The sequence below is a fragment of the Vicugna pacos genome, chromosome 1 (genome assembly GCF_048564905.1).
Source record: "Vicugna pacos chromosome 1, VicPac4, whole genome shotgun sequence".
Classification (NCBI taxonomy): Eukaryota; Metazoa; Chordata; class Mammalia; order Artiodactyla; family Camelidae; genus Vicugna; species Vicugna pacos.
In genome coordinates, this window is record NC_132987.1 from 93,693,934 (window position 1) to 93,711,677 (window position 17,744).

Genomic DNA, 17,744 nt, shown 5'->3' on the forward strand with positions numbered 1-17,744 from the left:
GTATAACTAGAATATATTTTCCAAATCCTTCATTTGCTTTCTATTGCTATGGAATACATTACCACAAGCTTTATGGTATATTAAAAAGAAAAAGGCAGGTATCATTTCAAAGTTTCCTGGATCAGGATTATGAAATATGGGTTAGTTGGGTCCTGTGCTCAGGGCATCACCATGCTGAACGAAAAGTTCAGGACGGCCAGGGCTGCAAATCTGAACTGAGGCTGGAATCCTTTTCCATGCTTAGTGGATTTTCACTGTTTCAGACATGGAACTAAAACAGATTTTTCACTTTTAAATGGAGACCATTTTAACCAAAAGAAGGAATTATCTTCAGATTGAAATAACTGATGGACTCTATTAATACCACACAAAATTATTCAGCTTTAAACATAGTAAAAGATAATGTTGATTCAGGTCATGACAGAGTAAATAATACCAAAGTAAACAATAGTCATTGCTGTATAAATTATGATCATAATTATCTGAGACAACGTTTCCTAGATGTTGGTGGTTAGTACAAGACTGAGATTTCTGAAATAAGTGCCTTAAGACAGCTCAGTACTCTGTCATCGGGCAATTTTCTAACTGCAGCAGAGGGAAGTGGAATATATATGTATTTTTTTAAACTAGAGTCAGAGATCAGAACGTGGGAGTTCTAAACCAACTGGAATTTGTGGGGCAGGCCCTTACAGGAAAGGAAACCTAATAAATGTGGGCTCTACAAGTCTGTGTGCCAGGAACTTAGGGGTCTCTGGCTAAGAGTTTAGTTGTGAATGCAAATGTCAAGACATCATGAGGCAAATCAGATGCAGGTGTAATGGCCTGAGAGGAAACAGAGATGCTAGAGTGTTGAAAGTACACCAAACAAAATGAGAAATTGACAAAAGTATAATTATAGATTTTGAGAACCTGTTGAGAGCAAATGAAATATAAATAAATAAAATTATTAATGCTATAAAGAGTCCAAGTGATGCCATCACATAATGTTTATATAATTTACAGAATAACAGTATAGACAACTTCAGATTGTGCATTCTTTTCAAGTACACATGGAATTTTAACCAATATAGACCATTTTCAGGACCATAAAAATCCAATACAAATTTTAAAAGACTGAAGTTATGCAAAGCATAGTGTCTACCACAGAAAATTCAACCCAGTGTTATTAAGGTATTTTTAAAGTTGTCAGATTTTTTTGGAAGTTAAAAAATATATTCTCCTAAATAACTGAAAGTCAAAGAATAAATCACAGTAGACATACATTGTAAATTGAATGGTATCATAACATATCAAAACTTGTGAGAGAGTTAATTAGGAAAAAAGCACATTTACAGCTTTAAACACTTATATGAACACTTATATGAAAAAGAAGAGAAAATTCTTACTTCAATTAAGAATGAAGTGAAATGAAAAAGTTTTACTTCAAGTTCCGGCAATATTGCTGTAACTTTTACTAATTATTTTCCCCATATCATAAACACTAGAAAATTTGAAGAGATACATGAAACTGTTATTGTTTTACTTGAACTGCAGGCAGAGTGTGAATGTGATGTGTGGAAGAAAGGAAGCAAAAATGAGATGAGCCCAGTGATTCCCTAGTATTTTCTTGAAGGTTTTTTTTCCCCCTCAGAACTAAGCACAGGAGAAGGTAACTCAAGAAAAGAACAGTCATCTTGCCGAGTTGAGAAGTGAGGAAATAGACCGTGTAAAGGCTTAGTTAGCTGGAACTGGTGGAGCAGAATATTAACAGGAGGAAGTTGTGCAGAAACATAGCTCCAAAAACAAGCATGAAATATCCTTGTGCCTTTGCCAAATACAAACTGTTCAGGGGCTTGGTGAGACTCCGTAAGACTTTGCAGGGATGAACCAAGAAGTTATAAAATAAGCAATTTCCAGATTTTACACAATGCAATCAAGATTCAAGTTCCAATCAACCAGAGTCATGAGACCTGATTTAACATTCAGGATATTCAGTAGAAACTCCAGAATTTTCATGCTTCAGTAATTGGGCTAAACTAGCTTTACAGGACAATAAAGTGACACGTTAACAAAACTTTTAAAAGGAAATTGAAAGTGTAAAGCTGATGTACAAGTTTCTTATATTCCTGCCCCCAAACAAATTCCAACATTTCATTAAAGGAAGACAACAAAATCCAACACTCAACAATACCAGCCTTAATATTTAGCAACAAGTCAAAAATTACTTGGCATGCAAAGAACCTAAAAAATCTCATCCACAGGCAGTAGAAATATCTATCATTAAGAAAAAATAGACCTAGAAATGACAGGAAAGTCTGATTTCTTTGACACAGATTTTTAAAGCCATTATTATACATAGCTGAATGATTTAAGAGAAAACATGAACAAAATATGGAGAGAAGTGGAAGCCATAAAAATGGAAATTCCAGAGGTGAAAATCAATTTTATGATTTTTAAAATAATTATTAAATGGGCCTCACATCACATTAGGCACCGCAGAAGAGAAGATCAATGGTCCAAATAAACTGAAGTGCATACAAAAAAAAAAAAACAGGGAAAAACAAATCTCAGTGACCCTCGAGAAGTACACGTCATGGGAGTGGCAGAAAGGGAAAGTAAGAAAAATATGTTGAATAGATCTAGATAATGACAGATTTTTGCCCAATTTCATAAAAACTGTAAACCCAGAAATTAAGGAAGTTCAATAAAGACCAAGCAAGATAACCACAAGAAATATGACATCAAGGCACATAATGATAAAATTACTGAAGATAAGTACCCTAAAGAAAAACTCTTAGGAACAACAGGATAAGACACATAATATAAAGGAAACAAAAGAAAAGAGTAAGAGCAGATTTCTCATAAGAAATAATATATTCCAAAGAACAACAAAAAAAGAAAAAGCAAAAAATAATAAACACATATGATCAACACTGGAGATAAAACTTGTAGAATGCGGGGTGATGAAAGAAAGTTTAAGAACTGGCTTCTTATAGAGACAATATATTCAATTTGAGATTTCAATGTAAAAATTATTCTTTCAGATTATGGTTTAATAATTATTTTAAATGTTATAATATTCTAATGTAGAGTATTTTAATAAATATGATGTTATTTTTATAATTTAAGTTAAATGACATTTATTTTTTGTAACCCGTATATATGCATTGTATTCATATAAAACCATTTCATCTGTCTGCCTGTCTAGTCCTCTTACTAGAGCAGGCAGATAGCTAGATATGAGCAGAGAAAGGGGGACACAGACCAAATGGCAGGAACTGGGCAGAAAGGAGGGGCACAGGCCAAATGCAGGAAACCACACACTGTGTAAGTAGCAGGGGTCCCTGGGCTGAGAAAGAAAAGCAGGAACCTTGGGGCTGATAAGGGATCATGCTTTTTGGGGTGACAAGTGGCCTGGAGAACATAGAAAGGGGAGAAAAGGCAGGAATTTCCAGTGTCCAAATGTAACCTTTTGCTCATTATGCCCTCATTTCGATAAAATTAGCCTTGCAGATCAGAAGTACCCATCATGCACCGATGTCATGACACTTCCAAACCAGACTAAATAAGGACAAAAATCCCTCCTCCCTTTGGGAAAGTGGAGTTGGGATGATAATCAGGGAATACGACCCCAAACCCTTCCTCCGCAATGAATATTCTGCCCATTCATTTTTACACCCTATGTAGCTAACTTGCCGAAGAAACTCAGGGCAGCCACTCACCTGAGCCTGTCTGCTCTCCCCTTGAGAGTGTACTATCCATCCTTCAATAAATCCTCACTTTACCTTTTTTAACCACTATGTCTTGTCTCTGAATTCTTTCTGGGACGGGACAAGAATCTGGAACGCCAGTTGCATCTATCGGCAACATTCTTTTTCTCTATATATCCATTCAGCTTCTGTTTTTCTGTAACTTCCACTCATTCATCCACCCTTCCATTCATTCTTCTAGGTTTATATCCATTCAAATATAAAAAGATTATATATACATATGAATATGTAATGATGTTTTTCTGATGATAAAATGTTTACATCTGTGTAGTAATATTCTGGAGATTACATTTTTTGCAAAATAATTTTCATCTTTTTAAATCACTTTTACTTAAGTATATATAGTCTTATTCAAATTATGGTATTATTAAAATGATTATACATTAAATCATAAAAGGAAAACAGTAAATATATTCATTTCCAAGCACAATTTTTATTGCCATTGGTGCAGGCCTCACAGAGAAGGGTTACTGTCTGCTTTGAAATGGAACAGCAGGTGTCAATATTCCTGTTATGCACACAGTAATTCCTTGCTAAATGGAAAGTGTGTTTTTAGAAAATGTCGCTCAGAGGAAAAATACATTAAGCAAACACAGTAAGAGGCTAGAAGAAATAGCTGCGATGAGATAGTGCTTCAGAATTTTTCTGCAATTACTCCTCATATGCTTAGCATCCCATGCTGTTCAACATCTTGGCTTAGACGGTACTTTATTTTCACCTGCTCTGGAATTACAAACAAATGAACTTATTCAGCTGCCTGCAATAAATGCCTTTATATTCTGAGATGTTTTAATTCTACACTAAAGAGAAAAATTAAAGAATGCTACTACTGATAAATATGCCTCATGCTTGCTGTTTATTGATATGTAAATTGAGTTTGGTCAGTAAGACTTTTTTTCCCCCTAAGGAATTAAATCTGTTTAAACCCTATCAAGCTTAGGATGTTCAAGTATGCTATTTAGGAGAAGCTAGCATTGCCATTTCTTGTAATTATGCTATTTTGTTCAGGTAACTCTCAACTTAGAGCAAGGCTGCTTATGTGAAAGTTTAGACTGGAGCTCTATTTGGTCTCTAGGAATATTTACAATATTGTAAATATGACGAAGGGCTGGACCACATGTCAAGGTTCTCAGCATAATTTCCCACTGGCTGAGGGCCTTATGCAGGGTGGCTTGATAAAGACCTTACATTGTCTTCATAAATGGTTTTTAGTTAAGGATTCTTACAACCTTCCCCCAATGACTTGTAGTGCTCATATTTTCATCAAACTGCAGTAATTTGCAGCCCTAAACTCATTATTTTCAGCACGTGCTTTGCCTGGCACTGTAATTTTAGACAATGTGTGTGGATTTCATAGGTTTTTCTAGGGTATTTAAGGACATCGTTGAAAGAAGTCTCATCTATCCTGTCAGGAGGAAATTATATTCCCAGGAAAATAACACCCGAAACAGATTACTGATGGAGACAAGACAACATGACTAGAGATTTCTTACTTCTCAGCACATTATTCGTGATTAGCAACAATATTAATTTGTTTAACTTATAAATGAAGTGAGCATGCCATTAATTTTCTACTCAGGTTTAACGAGAACCACTTCAATGTAGTTCAATAAATGCAGGCATTGTAATCAAACTGACTGGTTTTGGCATCTGACTTCTGATCTTTCTCTTGTGGCTTTAGAAACCTAACAGCTTTTTTTAAAATTTTTTTTAATGTTTCAGTTTCCTCATCCTTAAACTGGACGTAAATGTCTTAACTTTTAGATATATACTGTGGTGCCTAGATACATTAATTCATTTTAAAGTGCCTAGGTCTATATATCTCTGTATTAACAAAAATAATTTTTCTGATTATCTGGTACTTATTTTTACCAAATATGGTAACCTATGCTAGAAATTACAAAGCTAAACTAAGATTTATTCCCTATAATTAAACAAATAAGGGTTAGTACTCAAATGTAAATTCACTCTTATAATCCCTTGTGAATAGATATTTCTTGCATAACACGTAACATATATAGAACTGTCGACTGAAATAAATGCACAGACTAGAAGTTGAGTTATGTTTTATTTGGTGGGAAGACTAGAGTCTAGCTGGGATGACAGCCTCTCAGATCGCTCTGAGGGACTGCTCCGAAGACGCAGGGGAGGAGCTAGGATATATAGGCGCTTTACAACAAAGACCAGGTAGTTGGAACATTAAAAGATTACCTGTTAATTTAGAAAACCAGGCATCTCAAGTTAGAGAATTTAGTGCTTTTCTATGTATGGGACGAAGCAAACATTTGGGCTCATGGAATTCATTCCTTTGACAAGCACCTAGCTATCTAGGGCCAGTATCCTGTCCTTTCTTATTCTGAGTCCCCTCAGGGTGCACCACTGTGAGTGGCTGCAGAGGCTGGGCTGCAGGCTTGTCTTCACTGGGGGGTGGCGGCAGAGGCTGATGATCTGATGGTTTCATCATTCTTTGTTTACTGATATGGTTTGCAGTATTTTTCGTTCACAGAACCATGAGACATACCTCTTTAGAACTCACTGAAAATTATTTGAACTAGTAAAGATGACTCTACAGTTATTTCAATATCCACTGGCATAACTCAAATACCTTTGAAAAATTATATTCTTCGCAGTTAAATATATGGGAGAAATAAAGAAATTTTTTTATTTGTAAAACTTTGTTTTGTTTTGTTTGGTGCTTTTCCCCCCTCCTTTTGATCCTCTGTAACTGTGTGCCTGCAATAATTTAGAAAACTGTGTTTGTACAAATGTTGCAGAAAGCCTACACATTCTCAGTATGTTTACTGACTTTTGACAAAAGTAGCATCTAATTCCTAGAAACTGACACATTTTAGAGGGATATTAAGGCAATCCTGAAGACCTTTATGCCAATTTTATACCTTGAAACTTATAGTAAATATTTCCTATGAAAGAAAATTTATAAAAATAACTCAAAAATCATATTAATTTAGTTCAGTAAGACTATTATTTATCTTCACAAGACATATATTTAAGTAAATTGTAAAAATGTATTTTGTAAACATCCGATTTCCAAATAATCTTATCCAAACTCACTGTCTCTGCAAAAAAACATTTAGCATACTCTTCGAGTAACACGCTCAATAAATGGTAAACGTCAAAATTCTAATTTTTCAGTACCTTCTAGCTTGTTGACTTATTAGAGCTCTTTGTTGTAATTAGTAGTGATCATACATAACTATAAATTGTTTTGATCAACTGTACAAACTAAATATTTTAGATGCACTAATCTGACATGATTTGTAATGAATCAAATAATCATGACAAAAGGTATACGCATACTTTAAATATTGAATTTTACCGTAAAATTTGCATTTATTAGTGAATTTTCCACTGTGAAAGGATACTAGTTTCTCCTAATGTGGATGCCCTATATTTGATTTTGCCATTTTTGTCTAGACCAATAGCAACATAAGCAACATACAGACATGTCTACTTCATGTTTCTGTCAAATAGAGAAAAACATACAGAAATTTGTGAGCCTTTTGAATGCAATTATATTTTATACTTTTAACATTCAATCATCATTTAAAGTTGTTTCCTATATCATTTCTAATTTAATAGTTCTTTAAAAACTATTTTTTCACATTCCAAAAGGCTCTATGTGATTTCTAGAAAAATCTGTATGAGCTACATCATTCAAAAGCTCTCTTTATGATTTCTATAAAAATGGTCACATATCTTATTTATTTGTATAATATTTAATGGAACTATATAATGATAAGAACTGTATCAGGAATAGATTTTGAAATAAACACAAATAACTCTTGGTAAGCATGCAATTCAGCTAGTGGGATCAGAAGTTAGCAAGTGTAATCAGAGACACAATAATCTACCAGGTCCAATCATTCATCCTGACATAAGACATTAGGCTACTTGTTTTACAAGGCAAAGTGCAAAGATTTAGTTTATTTGACATATACTTCATGTGGAAATGAGTTTTTTGCTATATTTATGTTTAATGTAGGTATTCTGAAAGAATTTCCATATAATTTTTACCCAAATGGAACTATTTCTATCTATAAAATATTTGTTTTAAATTTTCACAGTAATTGTTTAAAAAATTGAAGATAAAGCAAATTTTATGGATGTTTTGACACTAATAAGTTACAACTAATATTTCATTTACCCATGTGTAGAGACTGATGACTAGAAATAATTTAGTTTCAATCAAGATCAGACATACATAAATTTATCCACAATATTAAAACCTAACAGTACATTCTCTGTGCAGAGATATAATAGAGAAATCATACTATTACCATAATTAGATGGTACATTACACTTATTAATTTAAAGATGCTAAAACAGCTTGCATTCCTGAAATAAACTCCAATTTTTCATGATTTATTATCATTATATTTTGTTGGATTCCATTTTGCCTCTATATTAACACAAAATGTTAGTCTGTAGTTTTCATTCTCATGACAACTTTCTCTGATTTTGCAATTAGGGTAACTATTTTCTGAAAGGCTGTGAAACAGTATTTTTTCCTGAAATGTCTGACAGAGATAATTATTTAAGACATCTGAGCCTAGAGTTTTCTTTATAGAAAGGCTTTTAATTTTAATTCTAACTTCATTATTTGATATGAAGTTGTTTTCTTTTTCCCTGTCTCCAGAGAGAAGATAAATTCTTTTATGTTTTTCTAAAAACAAATTCTATTTCATCAAGGTCGTCAAATTTATTGGCATAAAATACTTCATAATTTTCTCTTATTATTTAATTTTATGAAAAGTCTACAGTGATGTCCTCTATGTCATTTATAATTTTGGTAATCTGTGTCTTCTCTTTTTTTCTTAGTAAGTCTGAAAAGAGCTATAGGTATATTCATTATTTTTCCCCAAATAATCAGCTTTTGTTTTGTTTTTTTTTTCCTATTGATATTGTTTCTATTTAATTTATTTCTGCCCCTCCAATTTTGCATTTTTCTCCCTTTGGTTTGTTTTTTTCTTTAAAATGTTCTTTTTCTTTTTAATTATTATATTGGACAGGTATAGAGAACTCCATTTCCAGTAAGAGTTCTGACAACTATATATTTCTCTCTATGCATAGGTTTGGCTGCTTCCTAAATTTTTTGATATATTTAGTTCAAAATTTATTTTAACTTTATTTGTTACTTCCCATCTCCCATCCAATATAATTATTTATAGTATAGATCTATACACATTATAAACTGCACAATAATTATTATTTTTAAACAATTATATGGTTAATAAATAAATTAAAGGGAGAAAGGCAAAAAAATTGCACTAATACAGATATATATCTATTTCTGATGTTCTTCATTCTTTTCTGAGGGTATGAGTTTTCATCTGTCATTACATTTGAATGTGAAGAATTGCCTTACTTTACCTGTAGTGAAGGTCTGCTCTTGGCTAATTCTCTTAGTTTTCTTTTATCTATTTCACCTTTATTCTTGAATAAAATTTTTTCTGGATGTTATTCTTGTATATTTTTGTTTTTTGAAATTGTTTTTCCATTCCCTTCTGCCTCCATGTTTTTTTATACGTCAGCCATTAACTGGATCATTGTTGCTTTGTTTGTATATGTTTCTCTTGCCTCTTTCAAGCTTTGGTATATATTTTTTAGCTTTTAACAGTTTGAAATGATGTATCTTAGCCTGAGCTTATTTGTATTTACTCTGCTTGGTGTTCATCTTGCATCTGAAATTTTCTTTCAACAAATTTAGGGAAATAATGACCATTTTTACCCCCAATTTTTCCCATTCTTGTTGTCTCCCACTCAGCTATTCCAACTAGAAATTTGCCTGGCCATTTGATATCAAGATGCTGTTTATATTTTCAGTATGTCTATCTACATTCTTCACCTTGGATTATGTCTATTGATATACATTCAGTTTACAATTTCCCTTGTCATGTCCATTGCAGTAAGTCAATCTAGGAAATTATTTTTCAGAAATTGCAATTTCCAGCTCTAGAATCTATTCAATTATTTTTATGGTTTCTATACATTGTTTAAAGTTCTTTTTTTACTGAGATTTCATACATTAAAAATATACGTTGCATTAATTAACTGAAGATAGTTATAATAGTCGATTTGAATCTCTTAGATCTAAGGCAGATCTTCTCATGGCCAGTCTTGATCACTCTTCCTTTCATCTTAGTCTGTGTTCCATACTCTTGGATCTTCATATCTTGAGTAATTTTGGATTTCATATTTGACATTATGAATGACCATTATTTCTTCTTTTTAGGTGTAAAGATTATATTAATTATCAATATTATTTTATTTAATGAATATTATTTATTTTAACATATAATTTTGTTGACTAGGTTTGAACAGTGTACTCCTTTTTTTAATATGCTGTCTCCACTGCCATTCATACCTTTTGTCTTTAATTGGGTTGATTGGCTTTGAAAACTACACAACTCCTGGGTTATACAGAGATGTGTGTCAACAGCATTTGAAGTTCTCTGCTTTTTTTTTTTTTTTCTCTTTAAGCATTTTTCTCATTCTATTCAGTGTCACAATTTTTCTTGCTCCTCATTCTCCAAGCCAAAATAAAAGTGTGAGCTTTTGACAAGTGCCCTCATTTGAAGCTATATGAGATGTGTGTACTGTTTACGGTTACAGGCTAAAAGCCAAGGAGATGGGAACTTTCATCTACAGCTCCCTGTCTCCCTCCTTCAAACAAGTATGCACTCCCACTGGAGTCTGCTTTTGCTCACTCTCCAGTACCTTTAGATAGTCAATTTTTGCCCTGCAGGTAGAGGGGTCTGTTAGTAAAGTCTTGGCCTGTCAGATAGAGAAACAGAACCTATCTCTTACATTATTTTGTGTGTACTTATGTCTATTCTGTGGGCTGACACTTAGCTTTAAATAATTAAAATCTAGCTCACAAGATTTTAATGTCAACAAATGTAACTGATCATGCATTCACACTGTAGAAAAATGTAAAATACCATAAGGAAAAAGAAGAGATAATAGTCACTAATCATCATAACATATGATCATAACTATTTTGAGATTCTGATGTGCAATTTTTTGTTCTAGCCATTCTTATGAGTTATGTCTTGTATTTTCTATTTATTGTATTATTTTAATAATACAAATATCCTGCCTTCCTCAGAACTCTAAATTATAGCAAACATCAAATTATGCTTAAATATTAATGTTAATTTCAACTGCAATGCATTACTTCATTTACCATAAATACATATATGCATATATACATATGTTTCATAAGATATGCAGAAGTGCCAAATTCCCATCTTTGACATTAAATACTCAAGCTGATTAGCATGAAATTTGTTGTGCTAAATAGCCTGAGAAGAGGGGAGCATGAAATTGACTTGACATGTTAATATCATATTTTACAGTGAGTAACATTATGATTAAATGGGAATTTTATTGTAACTACACATGATGCCTTGCCTTCACAAAATACTCTTACTTTGAACAATTCTGTGGGAATATTATTGGTCCCCAAAGGAGATAATGCTTATTTGAAACCTGCTCAAGTTTCTGAGATTTACAAATGTCCAAATTTAGAGAAGACCATTACTGTTTAAGTATTCAAAGTGTGAATTATAAACAAACTAATCAGAAAATCAGAAGACTTCTAGTATTTAAACAAACAAATGATACCTTTATTTTTTTAACTGATGCTGGTAAATATTTTATGCCTGATCCAGAAAACTTACCTGTGTCAAACTAAATGCTAAAATTATATTTAAAGTCACTGTCCAAACTGAAACAACCAGCCCTTAATGGAAAGAAAAACATAATTAAGTTTGCACTATTTTAACGAGAGGATTGTCCAATTTCCTAGAAATACTATCTATACATTTGCTTCCTCTCTAGTCAAATTTTAATCGACATTTTTCAATGTTTGCAGAAATAGGTTTACTGTCTCATTTGTATAGGACTATGTTATATACATATTTTTTATGTAAGAACTGGATGAGACTTTTTAGTTACAGTCTGGATCACCATAAAACGGGTTACATTTATTACAACAATTCCTCTGCTCATAATTAGAAGCATGCAAATAATGTTGACAGCTGGGTTTAATGCCTTTTTATTTGATTTTAATGGGTTTATCCCTAAGAACAAAGTGACGGTCAAAGAAGTTTTAATTTGGTCAAGGTCACAAATTGATTAGCACATGGTTATGATGCCAAGCCATAAGTTCAATCCCAACTTTTCTTATACTTCTCCCTAAACCCTTAAAAAATAAAAAATCTTTACTTGTAACTGTGCCCAGTAAATCTCCAAAATCCATAAAAAGTTTGGCTGATTTCTTCAGTATCAATGCCATATTAGAGTAACATATTTAAATTGAATATTTTCATAACAGAATTTACAACAGTTGGCCATAAGTTCAACATAAACAAATAGTAGCTGCATATTTCTGTTTTTGCAAAGTTGGCTAACGGCTAGTTTATTGTGGTAGAACAATATAACGTAGTGGTTAGAGGATGATCTCTGGAGCAGAATTATCTGGATTTAAAGCTTGGGCCTGTGAATTACTACCAGTTTGACATCTGGCAAGTTACTTCATCCTCAATTTCCCTATCTTTAAAACGTGCAATATATTAGTAACATGTATGCTTTAGAAAGTTGTAAGTTCCTGCTGAATTAATACTTAGAAAACATACAGAATGGTAACTGATATTATTCCTATTATTAAATAAACATTGTGAGACAAATATGAAAATAGCAGTAGCTGTCTTGTTTGCTCTTTTAGTTAACCCTTGCAGATGCCCAGAGTATTTACAAAATCTCCTATGAGTAAATTGCCATTTACATTAATAATTTGTTTAAAGCACACATCACTGGCTAAATATTTGATGATTCTATTCTGTTTTTATATCCAAAAGTCTCTGTTCCCTAATGTGCTTTTTAAATAAATATCACACTTAAATTTGACAGATGAAATAGCTTAATTCAGTAGATTCTGAATAATAGAAGTCAGAAAATTGAAAACATTGTACCAAAGAAATGTGAGGGGGAAAAAAAGGACTACCTTTCAACACCATCAGATAGGACTCTGTGGATGTGTCTGTGGGTATGAAAAGCTAGTCAATACTTCTGTCTTCATTCAGGATCTCAGGATCTCTGGCACTATAATGGCTGCATGCCTGGATAACAATGTCTGGGACAGGCGGGCTTAAAGCTTCAAGGCTACATCTTGTTAGAAATAAACTGAATGCACCAAAAACAAAACAGAAAAACATCAACAAAAGAGCTGGTTTAGCAAAAACACAATAACAAGGCAAAGAAAGTATGTAGATAGAATATAGACACTGTATGGATCAAACTACTAAATTCAAAACAGGATTTTGTGCCTAGTTATTATCTTTGATTTCTTATCTAGGTGTCAAAAATGGTCATTCAGTAATTTTAAGGATCTGCAGAGTCAAAAATTTCAAAAGTTGATTTAAAATAGATGCTTGAAAAATATCCTACTGAGCAAAAACTGGGGAGTACACCTTTCTGTCTCTTGATTTAAGAGACTATTAAATATTATTCATCAAATGGAGAATGAAGATGTAGTATAAACACCAATCTGGACATTGAAGATACTTGTTCTTCAGTCACAGCAAAGAACTACTGCTTTGATGAAAGGCCTATTTACTTAATGAAATAATTCTGCTGCTTCGAAATTTTTTAGCCATTTGAAGTTCTGGTTGAATTTCTGTGTTGAAAGTTTTAAAGACATGAATGTAAACTTAAAATAGGCTTCTAAAATTATTATATTTGGCATTTGAAGATCTCCAGTTTGTAGGCTTACATTTATATTTTCTAAAGAAAAATATTATCTTAAAATTATTAACCAACTTCTCTATAAATCAGAAGCTTTTGGAATATACATTTTAGAAATTTATTAAAATTATCTCATTATTGTTTATGATAAATTCTGTACACAATGCGTAGTTGTCAACATTAGCATTAAACAGAAAGTTTCAGATTCAGTTCTGTGGATCTTGCCATATGTAACATGGAGAGTTTCACAATGTGGAGAGCATATAAGCTCTCTCTATATTTTTGAAAATTCTGAATTCATTATTTTAAAAGTTGAGTCAAGATTTTTGTTTCTGAATTCAAGTTCTTTCTACCTTAATTACGAATAATATTTTATTCATAATATTGTAGAAATGCCAAAACTATATCTGCTTAGAAAGGGATTAAATTTATCACAAATAAAGTCTGTTTTTTGAACAAATGATGGCCAATTTACAATGTTGTGGTAATTTCTGGTACAGGATAGTGATTCAAATATATACATACATTGGGAGAAATATATATATATTTCCTTTTCATATTCTCTTTTATTGTAGACCATTACAAAATATTGAATAGGCCTTTGCTCTATACATTAGTACCTTGATGTTTATCTATGTTATATATAGTAGTTAGTATCTACAAATCCTGAACTCCCAATGTATCCATGCTAAGGAAACTATTTAAATAAACTGAACTGACCACTGGCTTATATTTCAAGCTAGAGTAAAAAATGATTACAACTAACTAGTAGCATGTCCAAAATGGGAGCTTAGTACAATAAAATAAAGGAAGCAGCGGAAAACATTATAGAATAAGGAATAAAAAGTGAAATGAGGAGACCCTTGGATCACTCTTCATTCATTTACTTATATATTCATTCAACAAATATTTATGAAGGGCTAACTGCATGCCAAAAACTTTGCTAGGCCCAGAGACATGGGATGAAGAATACATGTGCATGTTTGCCTCTCCATGAAATGCACTGCCCGCCTAATGGAAAAGGGATTAGAGAATGGCAAAAACATTTGACAGAAATAGATGCCATGTTTTATACTTAAATGGTTATGTTTCATTCACTGACTAGTATTTTGATTTTAAATGGACAGAATTTTGTTCAGTAACTGCAAAAATCCCTTGCAGCATAGAAAATATGTAACTCAAATTTGGAATCAGAGAAAACTTTGCTTCCCCAGAGAAAATTGTTTCCTTTTTCCTTAAGTTTTAATGGTACTTATAATTCTTTTTATCAAATAATTAGTTTGCTTAATTTGGATTGATCTTTAGTAAGTTTGAAGTCAATTATATTGAATAATTTTCCAGGGCTCCTTTGTAGCATGTATTTTCTACATACAAACTCCCTGGATTCATCTTACTATCATTTCTTTCTTTTTTTTTTTCTTATTTATATACTCTACTTAAAAGTTCTTCTATTATACATATACATTTATTTTAATTTTTAGAGTAGATTTAAACTTAGAGAAAAATTGTGTGGCTAATGCAGAGAATTCCCACATACTCTATATCCAGTTTCTCCTGCTTGTAATATCTCACAGTAGTACAATGTATTTCTCATAATTGATGAGCCAATATTGGCACCTTATTACTTATAAAGTCCATGATTTATTTAAATTTTCTTAGTTTTTATCTATTACATTTTATCTGTTCCAGAATCTCATGCAGGATATCACACTGCATTTAGCCATATCATCTCCTTAATGTCCTTTTGGCTTTGACAATTTTTCAGACATTCCTTGTTTTGATGTCCTTGATAGTTTTGAGGTATTTTGTTCAAGTTTTTAGAATGTCCCTCATTTGGGATTTATCTCATATTTTTCTCATGATTAAACTGAGATTTTTGTGAGGAAGGCCACAGAGAGATAAAGCACCACTCTTGTGACATCCTATCAAGGGTGCATGCTGTCTGCATGAATGATCACTGTTGATGTTAAATGTGGTCACCTGGCTTAGGTAGTACTTAGATTTCCCCACGCTAAACTTCCCCTATTTTCACACTTTGGAAAGAAAACACTATGAGCATCCCACACTTAAGGAATGGAGGGTTATGCTTCACCTCCTTAAGAATGGAATATTTACATAAATCATTTGGAAGTCATTTGCACAGGAAATTTGTCAGTTCCCTTTAATTTATTTATGTATTCAATCATTTATTCATATTAGTATAGACTTTAGATATTCATTTTATGCTTTGGGCTATAATCCAATTTAGTTTTTCTCTTCTCTCTCTCCTCTCTCTCTCTCTTTCAAATTGTTTCATCTTTAGCCGTTGCAACTCTTTCATGCAATGTTACTGTATGCTTTTAAAATGTCCTTCCCCTTCTTTTTATTTGAATACTTTCTTATTTTCTGGCACAAGATGATCTAGTTTTATCTTGCATATTTGCTGCCCCAGTCCTAGAATTAGCTGTTGTTCTAGGAGCTCTAGTTCCTTTAATGAGAGAATAGCACTAGAAACCAATAGTTGAATATACACTGTGCTCATTGCTACTGGAGTGTGATTATCTTTATGTCTTTTCAACCAGCAAAGCAAGAAGATACATGTATGAAATCTAACTAGTCCATATACACATATACATAAAATTTCTATACATAATTATTAGTGTCTATATTAAGCTAAACATAAATTCATATCGATGTCTCTAATCCTAATTCATTACCATGTGGATCATTCTAGCCTTCTTCCTTTGCTTATCTGTAACTTTCCAATTCAACAGTGATACATGTGGCTCCAGTCATTCATGAGTCATTTACTTAAGTGTTCAATTCCAGAATACATGTACAGTAGCTTCAGAACCTGTTAACCTGTGCCCGATTGAACAGAGCTTCATCAACTAGAATACAGTACTTATGTACAGTTCCTTTTGCATTTACTCTTATAGACTCTATTCATTCCCCAAGTCAAAAATTTCAGCACCTTATTCCACTGCTCCCTTCACTTAGGTTCATGTAATTCTAATAAACATAGATGCTTGTGTCACATTTTGAATTCCATTCTTGGATCTTCTCACTTCCTAAATATTTTTCTCAAATTTGCATTTATGAATGATTACTATTTGTGCTATAAAGTTCAATGGATTTTGACAACTCCATGTCTTGCATTCACTATTACACTATTAAAAAGTACAATCCTACTGCACTAATAAAATCCTCTGTGCTTCACCTATTCCATTCTCCTCTCTACACAACCAGCGCCCACTATATGCATGCACACAAACACACACACACGCGCGCAACAACCACTGACCCTAACATTCTATCACTATGCCTTTTTCAGAATTTTATATAATAGGACTCACACAGTATGCAGATTTTTCAGAATTGATTCACTTACTTAGCAATATGCATTTTAGATTCATCTGTACATTTTTGTGGCTTGATAACTCATTTATTTTTGTCATCCATTAATTTTTCATTCTCTGTTTCATAGCTTATCCATTCATTTGTTGAAGAAAATGTTACTTTTTTCCACTTTTGGGCAATTATGAATAACCTGCTGTGAATCTGTGTGCATATTTTTTATGGACAGTTGTAGAGGGGAAATTAGAATGGCAGAGTAGAAAGACACTGACCTCACTATTCCCAAGAAATACATTAAAAATACATCCACATGTAAAACAACTGTCACTGAAAACAACTTAAGAGACTGGTAGAAAGTCTCTTCTACAATCAAGACTGTAAAGAAAGATTCACATGAGTCAGGGAAGAAGGGAGTAAAAGCAATAGGGTCAGGACCTGTAGCCCTAGCTGGGGACACAGATGAGGAGGGGGATGCCATGGGCTCAAGGATACCTCCCTGGAGAGTGACAGGTTGAGCCACATATTGGGTACACCAGCCTGGGGTATGACATTAGGAAGTTGAGCTCCCTTAGGTAGTTTGAAAACAGTGTGACTTCCCAAAAGGCCATAAGAAACAGAGAGTCCACTTGTGAAGAGAGCTTGCACACACTTACGTGCTTCCAGGAACAGCATGGAGAAAGTATATTGAAAACTGCAGGGGAGTCTAATCAGTTTCCCCTGAAAATCCCGTCAAAAGCCCCAGCCTGCAACAGGTGCTTATCCAGCCACTTTGCTCTGGTGCTGCTCTCCACTAGGGCACTGATGTCATTGCCAAGGACAGTGTGCACAATGAAAGGGAAGTGAACTCAACTGGATGCAACCCTGCCTCTGAACAAGACAAAGGTAGGCACT